This window comes from Heterodontus francisci, chromosome 20, assembly GCF_036365525.1.
Source record: "Heterodontus francisci isolate sHetFra1 chromosome 20, sHetFra1.hap1, whole genome shotgun sequence".
NCBI lineage: Eukaryota > Metazoa > Chordata > Chondrichthyes > Heterodontiformes > Heterodontidae > Heterodontus > Heterodontus francisci.
In genome coordinates this window covers 33,520,558-33,538,931 of record NC_090390.1, presented here as the reverse complement: position 1 = coordinate 33,538,931, position 18,374 = coordinate 33,520,558, and the positions used below count along the sequence as shown (strand labels likewise).

Sequence of the window (18,374 nt, the reverse complement as noted above, 5' to 3'; positions counted from 1 at the left end):
TGGAGAAGCTGAGTTTGTTCTCCCTGGAGCAAAGGAGATTGAGGGGAGATTTGTTACAGGTGTACCAGATTATGACAGGCTTAGATAAGTTAGACAAGGAAAAACTGTTCCCATTAACTGATGGTACAAGGACTAAGGGACATAAAATGAAGGTTTTGGGCTAGAAATGCAGGGAGAATGTGAGGAAGAACTTATTTAGGCAGCGAATGGTAATGACCTAGAACATGCAGTTAGGGGTGGTGGAAGCAGAGACAAATAATGATTTTAAAAGGAAATTCCTCAAAAGAAAATCGGATGGACACTTGAAGAAAATAAACTTGCAGGGCTATGGGGATCGAACAGTGGAGTGGAACTGACTGGATTGGTCTGTGGAGAGCCAGCCTGGACGCAATGGGGTGAATGGCCTCCTTCAATTGCCATTAATGACTATGCGGTACTGAGGGAGTGCTACACAGTCAGAAGTGCCATCTTCCAGATGAGACATTAAACCGAGGCCCTGTCTGCCCTCTCAGGTGGCTGTAAAAGATCCTACAGCACTCTGTTGAAGAAGAGCAGGCGAATTGTCCTCAGTGTCTTGGCCAATATCTATTTCTCAATCTTCTCTTTGGCCTCCTTGTCTCGAGAGACAATGGGTAAGCGCCGAGAGGTGGTCAGTGGTTTGTGAAACAGCGCCTGGAGTGGCTATAAAGGCCAATTCTAGAGTGACAGACTCTTCCACAGGTGCTGCAGATAAAATTGGTTGTTGGGGCTGTTACACAGTTGGCTCTCTCCTTGCGCTTCTGTCCTTTTTCCTATCAACTGTTAAGTCTCTTCGACTCGCCACACTTTAGCCCCGCCTTTATGGCTGCCTGCCAACTCTGGCGATCGCGGCAACTGACTCCCACGACTTGTGATCAATGTCACAGGACTTCATGTCGCGTTTGCAGACGTCTTTAAAGTGGAGACATGGATGGCGGGTGGGCCTGATACCGGTGACGAGCTCGCTGTACAATGTGTCCTTGGGGATCCTGCCATCTTCCATGCGTCTCACTTGGCCAAGCCATCTCAAGTGCCGCTGGCTCAGTAGGGTGTATATGCTGGGGATGTTGGCCGCCTCGAGGACTTCTGTGTTGGAGATACGGTCCTGCCACCTGATGCCAAGGATTCTCCGGAGGCAGCGAAGATGGAATGAATTGAGACGTCGCTCTTGGCTGACATACGTTGTCCAGACCTCGCTGCCGGAGAGCAAGATACTGAGGACACAGGCTTGATACACTCGGACTTTTGTGTTCCGTGTCAGTGCGCCATTTTCCCACACTCTCTTGGCCAGTCTGGACAAAGCAATGGAAGCCTTTCCCATGTGCTTGTTGATTTCTGCATCGAGAGACAGGTTACAGGTGATAGTTGAGCCTAGGTAGGTGAACTCTTGAACCACTTCCAGAGCGTGGTCGGCGATATTGATGGATGGAGCATTTCTGACGTCCTGTCCCATGATGTTCGTTTTCTTGAGGCTGATGGTTAGGCCAAATTCATTGCAGGCAACCGCAATCCTGTCGATGAGACTCTGCAGACACTCTTCAGTGTGAGATGTTAATGCAGCATCGTCAGCAAAGAGGAGTTCCCTGATGAGGACTTTCCGTACTTTGGTCTTCGCTCTTAGACGGGCAAGGTTGAACAACTGCCACCTGATCTTGTGTGGAGGAAAATTCCTTCTTCTGAAGACTTGAACGCATGTGAGAGCAGCAGGGGGAAGAAGATCCCAAACAGTGTAGGTGCGAGAACACAGCCCTGTTTCACACCACTCAGGATTGGAAAGGCGCCGCTATGCTGAATTGTGCCTTTCGTATTGAATGTGTGATGATACTTAGTAGCTTTGGTGGACATCCAATCTTTTCTAGTAGTCTGAAGAGACCACGTCTGCTGACGAGGTCAAAGGCTTTGGTGAGATCAATGAAAGCAATGGCATTGGAAGGATGAATGAGAATGGACAGAGACTGCTTGAGTTGTGTACCTATCATAACATCTGCATCACCAACTCGTTCTTTCACGCTAAACCCTGTCACAGGTTTCTTGGAGGCACCCAAGATCACGTCGTTGGCTCCAGCTGGATCTCTCAATCAACATCACAAAAACAGATTAACTGGTCATTATCACATTACCATTTGTGGGAGCTTGTATGCAAATGGCTGCCACATTTCTTAATTACAACAGTGATTACACTTCAAAAGTACTTCTTTGGCTGTAAAGTGCTTTGGAATGTCCTGAGATCATGGAAGGCACTGAATAAATGCAAGTTTTTCTTTTTATATATAATTCTCATTAAACAATGCATCAGTGTAAGCAATAAAATGGACCCGGTCCAGAGGGACACGATGTTCAAATCTCTGGATAAGGGCTGGAAAAATGTACCCAACGTGGCCCTCATCCTGATGACCACCTTCGTGTGCAGCTGCATCAAGCTGTGTGTAGACCTCCAGTACGCAAACTCCAAATGTCACTACGTGCTGAGGTTCTATCTGTCCCCGGTGTTGCGAAGGATGGGCCTGGTCACATTGCCGCGGAATGCTCCATGCAGTTGGACCGTGCCGTACCACCTATCCTTCGTGGAGCAGTTTCTGCGGGAAAACACCTTTGACCACCGGTCCATCAGGCAGTGGTCTGCGCGGAATGTCCTCAAGGCCCTGCGGGAAAAGGAGACGGTGGATCCTGTCGGATGGTTCCCCGAGCAGACCGTCAAAGTCATTTGGCAGAATGCCTCATCACCAGAACTTTCAAACAAGCACCAAGATGTTGCTTGGCTGGTGGTGAGAAGGGCCCTCCCCGTCAGATCCTTCATGCACACCCGAAGTCTCGCCCCCTCCGCGCAATGCCCCCGCGGTGGCTGTGGTGGGGAAGAGACGGTTGCCCACCTCCTCCTGGAATGTGTCTTTGCAAAGCAGGTGTGGAAAGAGATGCAGTGGTTTTTGTCGAGGTTCATCCCAAGCAGCTCTGTAACACAGGAGTCTGTGCTCTACGGGCTGTTCCCAGGGACGCACACCGAGACAAACATCAACTGCTGCTGGAGGACTATCAATTCGGTGAAAGACGCCCTTTGGTCTTCCCGAAACTTGCTGGTCTTCCAGCGCAAAGAGTTGTCCACAACCGAATGTTGCAGACTGGCACATTCCAAGGTCCAGGACTACGTGCTGAGGGACGCACTAAAGCTTGGGGCAGCCGCAGCAAAGGCTCAATGGGGAAAGACCACAGTGTAAGGTCCCCCCACCAAGATGAACTGAGGGGCTGGATCCATGGGAAACCCCTTGAACTGGATCGGGAGAATTTTGTGTGCTGTAAATGTAAAATGTATATGGCATGACAATGAAATGGAAGGGTTGTGAGGCAACTCATGATTGTGTAGAAGGAAACTGATCACCTTTGCACTGTTTGTATTTTTTGACTTGATGCTGTTTTAAACTGTTTGGGAATGTAATTTTTATAGATTTGTATGAATAAAGTATATTTTGGAAATAAAAAAATAAAAAAATCAGTGTAAGCAATAATTCTTATCCCCATATCTTCACATTATATTCTGCTCCCATATATGCAAGATATCTTTACCTTTTTCTTCCAGCATAGTTCAGATTCTGCTTTCATTCATTCACAATTTCAAAACCCTTCTCTTGATTTGGGATGCCTTTGTAATAATAGCTTTACTCACTTGATTTTTCTTCCCCTTTTAAGGCAAATCATATTTGATAGCTCTGGCTACAGAAACTGACCACTTCTGATTTTATGGGCTAACCAAATCTAGAGTTAGATAGATTTTTGATTGACAAGGGAGTCAATGGTTATGGGGGGGCAGACAAGAAAGGCCACAATCAGATCAGCCATGATCTTATCGAATGGCAGAGTGGGCTCGAGGGGCCGAATGGCCTGCACCTGTTCCTAATTCTTGTGTTCTTGTATTTGAGTTCCCTCTATATTTAGGTACATTTTGTTCGTTCAGCTTGTTGACATTCTTTTGGATCTCTTTCACTGTAATTTTAGCAGGAGCACCATAAAAGCTCACTGGGTCAAATCCGACAAGACACAGGTCAGTAGTCAGGAGTGCACTGAGATGAAGAGTGCTTGCTCGCCCTCTTTCCAATAGCACAGTCTAAAGATACACTTTCCTCTTAAGTTTACTTTCAGTTTGATCACACACGCCTTCACTCTCCACTGAGGCTCCAACAGCCACTTTTCTTTCATTAGTTAGGGCTGTTAAGCCACTGAAGAAGTGCCAAACAACCTATTTGTCACAATCAGTAGCGGCAAGAGGAACAATTTCAGTAGCCAGTGAACGGCACAGGCCACGCTGAATCATATTGACTTCTACTTGCTATAATTATTGATTTGGATGGACACAGCACTCCACATGTAGAGATAAGCCCATGACCTCCAAACTGTTTATGCCTTGGTAAAGGTTAAATGCAATATCTCTATTTATTTTCATAATTGAATATTCAATCACATGATTTGATAATCAATGAAATGTTCAAATATACCAAATTATTTTTAAAATATTGCAAACGTTTGGTTACAAGTGCAATCAGTGTCTGGGATAATATCACATGTAATGAAATCCAGGGCATTAGATGGCATTTTCAGGCAATACAGTTCAACTGGCTGGCAAATGAACTAGAAATCAGTGTGCACATTCATGTCTTCTTAGTTATGCAACAATGTTCTTGATCATCTGTGGAGCAGTATTTGTACAACCAGATGAAACTTGTACACATGTGGCTATGCTCAATGGGAGCTGGATTATTCAGTGCAGACCTACAAGAAAGCCCCCAGTGAATTAACATCCGTAGAACTTAAAGTAGCCAGAAGCGCTGCCCAAAGAACAGCCAGGCACTGTGCAAATGACTACTGGCAACACCTATGCAGTCGTATTCAGTTGGCCTCCGACACCGGAAACATCAAAGGAATGTATGATGGCATTAAGAGAGCTTTTGGGCCAACCATCAAGGGGCGGCACAGTGGCGCAGTGGTTAGCACCGCAGCCTCACAGCTCCAGGGACCCGGGTTCGATTCCGGGTACTGCCTGTGTGGAGTTTGCAAGTTCTCCCTGTGTCTGCGTGGGTTTTCTCCGGGTGCTCCGGTTTCCTCCCACAAGCCAAAAGACTTGCAGGTTGATAGGTAAATTGGCCATTATAAATTGTCACTAGTATAGGTAGGTGGTAGGGAAATATAGGAATAGGTGGGGATGTTTGGTAGGAATATGGGATTAGTGTAGGATTAGTATAAATGGGTGGTTGATGTTCGGCACAGACTCGGTGGGCCGAAGGGCCTGTTTCAGTGTTGTATCTCTAATCTAAAAAAAAAGATCGCACCCCCCCTCAAGTCTAAATCAGGGAACATGATCACTGACCAACGCAAACAAATGGACCACTGGGTGGAACATTACCTAGAACTGTATTCCAGGGAGAATGTTGTCACTGAGACCGCCCTCAATGCAGCCCAGTCTTTGCCAGTCATGGTTGAGCTAGACGAACAGCCAACAAAATTGGAACTCAGTGATGCCATTGATTCTCTAGCCAGTGGAAAAGCCCCTGGGAAGGACGGCATTACCATTGAAATAATCAAGAGTGCCAAGCCTGCTATACTCTCAGCACTCCATGAACTGCTTTGCCTGTGCTGGGATGAGGGAGCAGTACCACAGGACATGCACGATACCAATATCATCACCCTCTATATGAACAAGGGTGACCACGGTGACTGCAACAACTACCATGGAATCTCCCTTCTCAGCATAGTGGGGAAAGTCTTCGCTCGAGTCATTTTAAACAGACTCCAGAAGCTGGCTGAGCATGTCTACCCTGAGGCACAGTGTGGCTTCCAAGCAGAGAGATCCACCATTGTCATGCTGTTCTCCCTTTGCCAGCTACAGGAGAAATGCCGCAAACAACAGATGCCCCTCTATGTTGCTTTCATTGATCTCACCAAAGTCTTTGACCTCGTCAGCAGACATGGTCTCTTCAGGCTACTAGCAAAGATCAGATGTCCACCAAAGCTACGAAGTATCATCACCTCATTCCACAACAATATGAAAGGCACAATTCAACATAACGGCGCCTCATCAGACCCCTTTCCTATCCCGTGTGGCGTGAAACAGGGCTGTGTTCTCGCACCTACACTGTTTGGGATCATCTTCTCCCTGCTGCTCTCACATGCGTTCAAGTCTTCAGAAGAAGGAATTTTCCTCCACACAAGATCAGATGGCAGGCTATTCAACCTTGCCCATCTTAGGGCAAAGACCAAAGTGCAGAAGGTCCTCATCAGGGAACTCCTCTTTGCTGACGATGCTGCATTAACATCCCACACAGAAGCGTGTCTGCAGACACTCATCGACAAGATTGTGGCTGCCTGCAACGATTTTGGCCTAACCATCAGCCTCAAGGAAACGAACATCATGGGACAGGACGTCAGAAATGCTCCATCCATCAATATCGCGACCGCGCTCTGGAAGTGGTTCAAGAGTTCACCTACCTAGGCTCAACTATCACCAGTAACCTGTCTCTCGATGCAGAAATCAACAAGCGCATGGGAAAGGCGTCTGCTGCTATGTCCAGACTGGCCAAGAGAGTGTGGGAAAATGGCGCACTGAATCGGAACACAAAAGTCCGAGTGAATCAAGGCTGTGTCCTCAGTACCTTGCTCTACGGCAGCGAGGCCTGGACAACGTATGTCAGCCAAGAGCAACATCTCAATTCATTCCATCTTTGCTGCCTCTGGAGGATCCTTGGCATCAGGTGGCAGGACCGTATCTCCAACGCAGAAGTCCTCGAGGCGGCCAACATCCCCGGCATATACACCCTACTGAGCCAGCGGTGCTTGAGATGGTTTGGCCATGTGAGCTGCATGGAAGATGGCAGGATCCCCAAGGACACATTGTACAGCGAGCTTGTCACTGGTATCAGACCCACCGACCGTCCATGTCTCCGCTTTAAAGACATCTGCAAACGCGACATGAAGTCCTGTGACATTGATCACAAGTCGTGGGAGTCAGTTGCCAGCGTTCGCCAGAGCTGGCGGACAGCCATAAAGGCGGGGCTAAAGAGTGGCGAGTCGAAGAGACTTAGCAGTTGGCAGGAAAAAAGACAGAAGCGCAAGGGGAGTGCCAACTGTGTAACAGCCCCGACAACCAATTTGATCTGCAACACCTGTGGAAGAGCCTGTCACTCTAGAATTGGCCTTTATAGCAACTCCAGGCGCTGCTTCACAAACCATTGACCACCTCTCGGCGCTTACCCATTGTCTCTCGAGACAAGGAGGCCAAAGGTGGCTTCAATGCAGCCAGTTAAAATGTATCATTGATTAATTTGTTTTAACCAATTAATTGGCACAACCTGAATGTAATTCGGGCAATGGCTGAACTGTGCTGTTACCATGGGGTCTTTGAGAAACGCAACTGAATATTCATGCTGTCCAAGCTCCGTACACGCTCAGCAGATTAGCGCAATGATTCTTTCAAAGGAGTATTGGAGATTAGCTGTGGGAAGGCTTGCTGAGATCAGAAATCAAATGAAATACCTCTGGAGTTAAACATTACAATGACTAAATTAAGTGTCTCTGCATAACATCTTCAGCAATCAGTTTCCAGCTTTTGCAAAGTTTCCCCAGTCCAGAGAATCGTTTGCAGAGCAAATCATGATGGCACAGGCTCCGATAGCTTCCACTATTTGTATTACAAAAGGATCTCTGACCTGCGGTGCCTATAATTAGAGCATTTCCACTGTCAGAACCTGTGGGGAAGTTGTGCAAAGATGTCATCTCGAGAGTAAAAATGATCTGAAGTATAGAATCAGACAAAGCCTTTGCCATTGCACTGAAGTCAAACTTTTCCTGAGTTAATGGGAAAAAAAGCAAAGGATGACTTTTTTTAATGAAGCTCGATTAGGTTAGGTAAAAGAGAGCCTCAAGCCGATGGAATTCAGTCCACAACAAGGTTTACTGTGACGATCATGACTGCTATAATGGAGCCTATATACAGCACATACAATGCTTCAGTGCTGTATGTAGTTCAGGTCACCATATTATAGGAAGGAAATTGTGACACTGAAGAATATGCAGCAAAGTCTACCCGCCAATATCAGGTTTTAGACACCAGAGCTACAAGATTATCCAGAAGCTAAGAAAAGAGAAGACTGAGGGAAGACCTTACTCAGCTATTTAAGGTTATTAAGGGTTCTAAGTTGAACCCTGAAAAACTGTGCAACACCCCAAGAACAACTATGGGGGTTTGTTGGGGTGGGTGATGGTGACACGAAATGAAGCTCAGAAAAGGGAAGGTCAGTGTAACTATTCCACTCCGGGAGTGCTGAATGCTTAGAATGGATTGACCCAGAAGGCAATCTGGGCTGATTAAGATCAATAACTTTAGGAAGTTGGACAAGCATTTGGTAAAGAATATCAATTGAGGGATAAAGGTGGCATTCTGTGTGTTCCAGTTTTAAACTTCAGTTTAGCTAAAATGTTCTTTTCTATGTCCCTATGACTGACTTTTTTTGAATATTCATCCCTGTTTTCTTATCGGCTTGTACGTTTACAAAAGCTGGATGTTGATTGCTGAAGATGTCAGTCAAGGTCTCTTAGTCTTTAATGTTTAACCTCTGAGGTATTTCATTTGTTTTCTGATCTCAGCAAGCCTCCGCACAGTTAATCTCTAATATTACTTAGAATCAGTGCGCTAATCTCTTAAACATTAAAATTTGTGAGCGTGAATATTCATACCCGGCAGCTGTGCTCCTCAGAAACCCCCATGGTAACAGCCCTCTCAGCAATGTGTATTTTAAACTAGAATGACTGGCGTTGAAACTGAGAAGTTACTTAGTACATGCCAAGTACTGGGTACTTGCATATCAGCTAGACACTTCTTGATGCTGTAACCAAGATAGCTATAATTAGAATCAATGCTGTCTGCAGTTTCGCAAAGATCAGAACATAATTAATTCGCTAACATACGACGAACTACAGAGGGAAGAAACTGCACCTGATTGAAAAAAGACAAGGGAGAAGCTAGACGGTAATGTATTCTTATATCATATGAATTTCCAATTTAGTTTGTCTGATACTATTCCCATGTACGGGTCAATTTTTAAAGTGAGTGGGGTGCGTCTTTGTAGCTAAGGGGTTTATTTTAACACAACCATTGAACTGATTCATGTTTAAAACAGCTAAATGCTTTATTTCGGCATGAATTATGGAACCACTAATTTTACAATTCTTCAACCATCAATCTGCCAAGTAAACGAAAAATAAATAAAAGTGTGTAAAGTTTACTAACAGCCGAGGACCTGTTAAGGCTTGCCATTTTGCAGGCAGATGTTTTTCCACAAAAATATATTTTATTCATAAAGTTTGTCAAGTGCATTACATTAAAGTTCAAATTTGACATTACGTAAAGTGCAATGCAGATCAGTGTCTTTCAATGCAGTACATGAGGTGTTCACTACACTAGCCTTTATAGGTTATATTTACAATGTACATTTACATTTCATGTCAAACATTCTCTGGTGCATAGTGCCCGGGGGTTAACACAGTTTCCAGCCCTTCAGTGTAATGTGGGGGGACAGTGGCCTTTCCCCACTGAGTCTTTGTGGTGCTGCCCCAAGCTTTACTGCGTCCCTCAGATCGTAGTCCTGTACCTTGGAATGTGCCAGTCTGCAACACTTAGTCATTCCCAACTCTTTGCACTGAGACCAGCAAGTTTCAGGCAGACCAAAGAGCAACTTTCACCAAGTTGATGGTCCTGTAACAGCAGTTGATGTTTGCCTCAATGTGCATCCCTGAGAACAACCCGTTGAGCATTGAGTCTTGTTTTGTGGAGCTGCTTGGGATGAACCTCGACAAAAACCACTGCATTTCTTTCCAGACCTGCTTTGCCAAAGGCACATTTCAGAACAAGGTGGATGACGGTCTCTTTCCCACTACAGCTGTCTCGAGGAGTGTGCGGAGGTGGTGAGGCTCCGGGTGTGCAGAAAGGATCTGACAGGGAGGCCCTTCTCACCATCAGGCAAGCTATGCTTGTTTGAAAGTTCTAGGGATGAGGCATTCTGCCAAATGAGTTTGACATTCTGCTCAGGGAACCATTCGATAGGATCCACCATCTCCTTTTCCTGCAGGGCCTCGAGGATGTAACATGAGACCACTGCCTGATGGACTTGTGGCTAAAGGTGTTTTTCTGTACAACCTTTCCATGAGGGACAGGTGGTACGGCACATTCCAGCTGAATGAAGTGTTCTGAAGCAACATGGCCAGACCCATCTTTCTCAATAGCGGGGATAGATAGAACCTCAGCTCGTAGTGACACTTAGTGTTTGCGTTCTGAGGGTCTATGCATAGCTTGATGCAGCCGCACACAAAGGTGGTCCTCAGGATGAGGGCGATGTTGTGTATGTTTTTTCTCCCTTGATTGAGAGATTTGTACACCGTGTCCCTGCAGACACAGTTCATTTTTGATCTCCAGGTGGTTCAGGTGACCACTGTGGAGCAGGAACGGGGTATGGGCCAGAGCAGCACCATGTAGAGTAACATCGAGAGCACCTTGCAATTGATGACCAGGTTCTTACCCACATGCCCAGTTTTTGTTCCACCATGGCTATAAGCTCTTTCCAGTTTTTGTTGCACACCCCAGCCCCTCTGAATCATGTCCCCAGCATCTTCAGGTCGTCTGACCTGACGATGAAGAGGACAAAGGATTGGTTGGCCCAGTTCCCAAAGAACATGGCCTTGCTCTTGCTGCGATATATTTTGGCTCCCGAGGCCTATTAGAACTGGTTGTAGATATTCATCAGTCTGTGCATCGACAGCAGATCTGAGCAGAAGCTGGCAACATCATCCATGTCCAGGGAGGCTTTGACCTGAATGTCTCTGTTGCCTGGGATTGTCACCCCTCTTATGCCTGCATTCTTCCTGATGGGCTCAGGAAAAGGTTTGAAACAGCACATGAACAAGACAGGGGAGAGAGGAAAGCCCTGCCTGACTCCAGATTTGATTGGAAAGCTTTCCGATTCCCACCCATTGATTGAAACTGTGCTACTGATGTTTGTGTAGAGAGTTGGGTCCAGTTGCGAGTTCCCTCCCCAAGCCCCATTTTGGAGAGCAGGTGCTTCATGTAGGCATCTGATATTATGTCAAAGGTCTTCTCCTGGTGCAAGCTGATGAAACAGGTATCCACCCCCTCTGTCCCATGCATAGGCGATCGTATCCCTGAGTAGCGCGAGGCTATCAGAGATCTTCCTGTCGGGTACAATGCAAATTGGATCGGGTGAATCACCAACTCCAAAGCAGATTTGACACAATTGGTGATGACCTTGGACAGAATTTTGTCCACATTAAGCAGTGAAATGGGCTGCCAATTTCTGATTTCCTCCCTCTTCCCCCTTCCCTTATGGATGAGGGTGATGATGCCTGCCTCATGAATTCTGACTTGCTGCCAGCCAAATGTATACTCTCGTATACTTTCAGCACGTCTGGGCCTATCCACTCCCACAGAGTCGAATACAACTCAGCCGGTAAGCCATCGCTTCCAGGAGTTTTACTTGTCTCGAAACACCTGATGGCCTTTGTTAGCTCGTCCAGAGTTAGCGGTTTATCCAGACTCTCCCGTGTACTGTCATCTAATACCTCCGTGATAGAGTATAAGAAGAACTGGGAGGCCGTGCTGTCTGTGGGCTTCACATTGTAGAGCGCTCTGATCTTTCTATCTGCCTAGTCTCATTTTCAAAGCATCGCATGGGTGGCACAGTGGCACAGTGGTTAGTACTGCAGCCTCACAGCTCCAGCGACCTGGGTTCGGTTCTGGGTACTGCCTGTGCGGAGTTTGCAAGTTCTCCCTCTGACCGCGTGGGTTTCTGCTGGGTGCTCTGGTTTCCTCGCACAGCCAATGATTTGCAGGTTGGTAGGTAAATTGGCCATTGTAAATTGCCCCTGGTGTAGGTAGGTGGTAGGAGAATTGAGGGAATATGGAGATGGGGTAGGGAATATGGGATTAATGTAGGATTAGTATAAATGGGTGGTTGATGGTCGGCACAGACTTGGTGGGCCGAAGGGCCTGTTTCAGTGCTGTGTATCTCTATGACATGCTATGCTGGCAGACACATGAAACTGGAGTATCAATTGTACTATTATAATTTTTCTAGCTGTGCCTTTTAGTCAAAAGCCCCTTTTTTAGTTAAAATAAACGTAAGTGCAATTTTTAATATTGATTTAAGGATATTTGTTATATTTGAAAACTGATGTTGGTACTCCAAGAATCAACAACTTGCTGACAGTTCACATTGCCTCACATACTGTGACCTTTGAATGAGCACTGAGGTACTATTTAGACAGCAGAATAGTGTTAAGTGTCGCCTCATCAGAGGGAGAGTCAAGTTGAACCAAGTTAATAGGTTTCAAAACTATAACCAGTGAAAAGTTGTGGCAATTCTCACAAATAAATGAATGTCTTTTCTCTGTTAATGAATTTGAGATCTTTGAATTTAGTTACTGAGGCATAAAAGTATAGTTTTCTTTGGGAATCTTTCTGCTGGCTCCTGTTCCAGGTTGGAACAGTTGCTGACTTTGCAATTTTCATCACTGTGCATTTACATTCTGTGGCACATAGATCCCCACAGAAACATAACCATGCTGAATTGGGAAATGTGAAAGATTTGATGCTCATGGCGGCACTGATTCTAGTTGAGGTATGTTTCCTTGGGACGCATAATCCACCAGGCCTTAATGTAAGTGATGACCATTTTTTGTTAATGATTCACAAACCTGGACATTTGATCTTGGAGACCATTAATTTCATACCTCTCAAAATTTTGACCTCTGAGTTATGAAAAAAATGACAGAATTTTGCAGCACAGAAACAGGCATTCAGTTTAACGGGTCTATACTGGTGTTTATGCACTAGTATTTATGCTGTAAGTATGACTCTGTAATCAGCGAGCAAGATAGCTAAGTCGGACTTCATATGTCCCCCTGTTTGTCGCTAAGCAATTGTTTAGGGCGGCACAGTGGCGCAGTGGTTAGCACCGCAGCCTCACAGCTCCAGGGACCCGGGTTCGATTCCAGGTACTGCCTGTGTGGAGTTTGCAAGTTCTCCCTGTGTCTGCGTGGGTTTTCTCCGGGTGCTCCGGTTTCCTCCCACAAGCCAAAAGACTTGCAGGTTGATAGGTAAATTGGCCATTATAAATTGTCACTAGTGTAGGTAGGTGGTAGGGAAATATAGGGACAGGTGGGAATGTGGGATTAGTGTAGGATTAGTGTAAATGGGTGGTTGATGTTCGGCACAGACTCGGTGGGCCGAAGGGCTTGTTTCAGTGCTGTATCTCTAATCTTAATAGAATAAATGAATCAAGCTGTTGTTTAGTTGGTTTCAAGTTTAAAAGTTCCTTCTCCTCTAATAATTTATCATTAGTAAAGAGCAAGATAGTGAACCTTGCAATTTATTTAATTTTGTTTTTAATCCCTTAATGGCAAATTAATTTAAACTACAAAGGAACTAAAGATCCATAGGAGTGCAAACCACTATTTAACATTAATGTAATATAAATTTAAGGTCCTCCCTCTATTTCTGATTACTCTTGAATAGTCCAGACATCTCTTGCCTCTCGGCACACCCTGCCCGATTTTTCTCTTTATTGGCATTGGACATTTTTGTGAAGTACTTTCAGTTTTTCCATATGTAACACATGCAGTACATCTGCAGCCAAATCAACCGAAGCATCCTGTTGGCATCTTGTGCCTAGAGTTCATTCTGACTTTGTTAACCATGTGAAATTAATTGATTGTTTGATTGAAAGTGGCAGGACCAGCTATAAGGTTTAGGGGCCTCTAGTGAGGTTAGTCTTGAAACCTTCCTACCCAATCTGAGATGACTCTTGCCTTCAAAATCGAGATGGACAAATTCTTGGCTGGAGCAAAGATCACATGCTGTAAAATGTTCAATAGTTGATGTCAGTTGTCACGCACATCAGAAGTAAACATTCACGGACCAACTCTGAAGAGTTATGAAAAAATGGACTTTGTCTTTAAAAAATTAACCTTTATTTTTAAAAGTGAACAATGGTCCAAAATGGTCACCAAAGAAAAAGCCTTTTGTGTATCCAAACAGTCTGACAAAGACAAAGAACAAATCTTCAAAGCTAAAATGTGTTAATGAAACCCATCTTACACCTATCCGAAAAACAATTCAGAATTGAATGTCTTCTAAAACAAAGCAGGTGTGTAGTAGCCATGTCCTGGGCCATTGTGCGATCACCATGGGGGAGAAACCAGAATGTATCCTAACAGGAGGTGAGAAGTGACATTGTTTTATTTTTAAAAAGACAGCCATAGAGAGAGAGAGACTGACCCAGAATGTGAAGCTACTTGTAACAGCTGCCATTCCAGCGAGCCAGAAAGCACATGCCCTGCTGAAAAATCTAACACCTACGTTATACAGCAGAGAGAGCTGGAAGTGACCCACCATCTTCAACAGAACCTTTAATCAAGAGAGAGATCTACAATCATTTCAGAACTAGAACTTGAGTCTTAAGAGGATTCAACAAGTTGTTACGAAATGTTGAATATTTAAAAAGCTTAGTGACAGAGATGGGAATCACTTTCAGACAAAAAAGCGAAGAAACCTGAGCTGGTGAAAAGTCTAGCCAAGCATTTTAAATTTACCCCTGAACTAGAAGAAGAAAGCCCAGAATCCAAGTCTGAAAAATAATTCTAGCTGGAATCCAGTTTCAGTTGAAAAGGGAAGAGATGCAGTTTCAAAAGGAAAAAGAGGAAAGTGAGCTTTAAGAGGAAAGAGAGATGCAAAGAGAGAAAGCAGCACGAAGGTTTGAGTTACAGAGACTGCAAATCCAAAATGAAAATGCTGCTAGTCACTCAAACCTTATCCCCAATTCAGAGCAAAACTTTGATGTTCTGAGACACTCAAGACTAGTGCCAAAATTTAATGAGGAGGAGCTTGAGTCATATTTTATCTCATTTTGAGAAAATAGCTACCAGGCTAAAATTGATGAAAGAATTCTGGACTCTCCAGTTGCAAGACGAGATCGTAGGTAGTGCTCATGAAGCTTTTTCCCTGTTATCAGAAGAGAGTTCCTCTGATTATGAACAAACTAAAACTGCAATTCTAAACGCCGATGAGCTGTTACTGGAAACACAGACAGATTCCAACACACCCAGAAAAGACCCACACAAACTTACATTGAATTCAAAAGAATCAAACATATGACTTTTGATTGTTGGATACGGTGTCTCAAGCTAGAACTCTCATGAAAATTTGAGAGAAGAGTTTAAAAATAGCACCAAATTAGTATAAAACCTCACATAGAAGAACAAAGCCTCACAAGGATAAGGGAAGCTGCAAAAATGGCCAACGACTATGAATTAGTACATAAATCCCTAATTCTGAATACATTTGGGTCGAGTAACTTGTATCAGCTAGGGAGAGATAGCAGGGATACAAAGGAAGCAGAAATGGGCTTGAGAGAAAAGGAGTCCAGGGAAGGAAAACCTGACCAATCTCCAACTTATAAAGATCAAACAAAGAACAGTACAGCACAGGAACAGGCCATTCGGCCCTCCAAGCCTGCGCCGATCTTGATGCCTGCCTAAACTAAAACCTTCTGCACTTCCGGGGACCGTATCCCTCTGTTCCCATCCAAGTCATGTATTTGTCAAGATGTCTCTTAAACGTCTCTATCGTACCTGCTTCCACCACCTCCCCCGGCAGCAAGTTCCAGGCACTTACCACCCTCTGTGAAAAGAACTTGCCTCGCACATCCCCTCTAAACTTTGCCCCTCTCACCTTAAACCTATGTCCCCTAGTAACTGACTCTTACACCCTGGGAAAAAGCTTCTGACTATCCACTCTGTCCATGCCGCTCATAACTTTGTAAACCTCTATCATGTCACCCCTCCACCTCCGTCGTTCCAGTGAAAACAATCCGAGTTTATCCAACCTCTCCTCATAGCCAATGCCCTCCAGACCAGGCAACATCCTGGTAAACCTCTTCTGTACCCTCTCCAAAGCCTCCACGTCCTTCTGGTAGTGTGGCGACCAGAATTGCACGCAATATTCCAAGTGTGGCCTAACTAAGGTTCTGTACAGTTGCAGCATGACTTGCCAATTTTTATACTCTATGCCCCGACCGATGAAGGCAAGCATGCCGTATGCCTTCTTGACTACCTTATCCACATGTGTTGCCACTTTCAGTGACCTGTAGACCTGTACTTCCAGATCTCTCTGCCTGTCAATACTCCGAAGGGTTCTGCCATTTACTATATACTTCCCACCTGTATTAGATCTTCCAAAATGCATTACCTCACATTTGTCCGGATTAAACTCCATCTGCCATTTCTCCACCCAAGTCTCCAACCAATCTATATCCTGCTGTATCCTCTGACAATTCTCATCACTATCCTTCCTACTTTCTTTATATTCCTCAAGGGCTTCGTCCGTTCCCAGCCTTCTAGACCTTACGAATGCTTCCTTTTTCTTTTTGACTCGGCTCACAATATCCTTCGTTATCTTAAGGTTCCCGAAACTTGCCAACTTATCCTTCTTTCTCACAGGAACATGCTGGTCCTGGATTTTAATCAACTGACGTTTGAAAGACTCCCACATGTCAGATATTGATTTACCCTCAAACAGCCGCCCCCAATCTAAATTCTTCAGTTCCTGCCTAATATTGTTATAATTATCTTTCCCTCAATTTAGCACCTTCACCCGAGGACTACTCTTATCCTTAACCACAAGTACCTAAAAACGTACGGAATTATGGTCACTGTTCCCGAAATGCTCCCCTACTGAAACTTTGACCACCTGGCCAGGTTCATTCCCCAATACCAGGTCCAGTACGGCCCCTTCCCTAGTTGGACTATCTACGTATTGTTTCAAGAAGCTCTCCTGGATGCTCCTTACAAATTCTGCCCAATCCAAGCCCCCAGCACTAAGTGAGTCCCAGTCAATATAGGGGAAGTTAAAATCACCCACCACTACAACCCTGTTGCTTTTACATCTTTCCAAAATCTGTCTACATAACTGCTCCTCTACCTCCCGTTAGCTGTTGGGAGGCCTATAGTAAACCCCCAACATCGTGACTGCACCCTTCCTAGTCCTGAGCTCCACCCATATTGCCTTGCTGCATGACCCCTCCGAGGTGTCCTCCCGCAGTACAGCTGTGATAGTCTCCTTAACCAGTAATGCAACTCCCCCACCCCTTTTACATCCCCCTCTATCCCGCCTGAAGCTTCTAAATCCCGCAACATTTAGCTGCCAATCCTGTCCTTACCTTAACCAAGTCTCTGTCATAGCAACAACATCATAGTTCCAAGTACTAATCCAAGCTCTAAGTTCATCTGCCTTACCTGTTATACTTCTCGCATTGAAACAAATGCACTTCAGACCACCAGTCCCGCTGTGCTCAGCAACATCTCCCTGCCTGCTCTTCATCTCGGTCTTACTGTCCTTATTTACTAGTTCCCCCTCAGTTATTTCTCCTGCTGTCCTACTACTCTGGATCCCACCCCCCTGCCACACTCGTTTAAACCCTCCTGAGTGACGCTAGCAAACCTTGCAGCCAGGATATTTGTGCCCCTCCAGTTTAGATGCAACCCATTCTTCTTGTACAGGTCCCATCTGTCCCTGAAGAGATCCCAATGATCCAGATATCTGAAACCCTCCCTTCTACACCAGCTGTTCAGCCGCGTGTGTAGCTGCACTATTTTCCTATTTCTAGCCTCACTGGCACGTGGCACAGGAAGTAATCCCGAGATTACAACCCTAGAGGTCCTGTCTTTTAACTTTCCACCTAACTCCCTGAACTCCCCCTGCAGGACCTCGTCACTCTTCCTGCCTATGTCATTAGTACCGATGTGTACCACAACCTCTGGCTGTTCACCCTCCCCCTTCAGAATGCCCCCTGTCCGTTCAGAGATGTCCTTGAACCCTGGCACCAGGGAGACAACATACCATCCTGGAGTCTCTTTCAAGTCCACCGAAGCAAGTCTATCTGTGCCCCTGACTATAGAGTCCCCTATAACTATTGCTCTTCTGCGCTTTGCCCCTCCCTGCTGAACAACAGAGCCAGCCGTGGTGCCACTGCTCTGGCTGCTGCTGTTGTTTTCCCCTGATAGGCCATCCCCCCAGAAGGAAAAAAGGAACCCAGGGGATAAACCAGTAGAGGTCCACCCGACATGTTTCCAGTGTGGCAAATCTGGGCATTTTCAGGCCAATTATTGGTATGCCAAAAAATAAAAGCAGGAGGCGCTGCAGTCAAACCAGTGTCTGTGGCTTTGAAAACTATAAGTCTGTGTTCTAATATAACACAAGAGCAGAGTACATAATCAGAACTTTTTGCACAAAGGAAAAATGATTCCTTTTG

General features: G+C 45.3%; 1 protein-coding gene across 13 annotated transcripts in view; it reads left to right on the top strand.

Annotated features, from left to right (window-relative positions):
* Nucleotides 1-8,574: 8,574 nt before the first annotated feature.
* Nucleotides 8,575-18,374, top strand: part of LOC137380557 (monocarboxylate transporter 12-like) — a 112,993-nt gene continuing 103,193 nt past the window's right edge. For 4 of the 13 annotated variants that reach the window (XM_068052568.1, XM_068052570.1, XM_068052569.1 and 1 more), the window contains exon 1: nucleotides 8,581-9,025. The gene's annotated coding sequence lies outside the window, so the exon portion shown is untranslated. Of the gene's footprint in view, nucleotides 9,026-9,874; nucleotides 10,016-12,611; nucleotides 12,687-18,374 lie in introns of those variants that run through there. The other 9 variants (XM_068052562.1, XM_068052561.1, XM_068052555.1 and 6 more) reach the window with 7 other exon arrangements.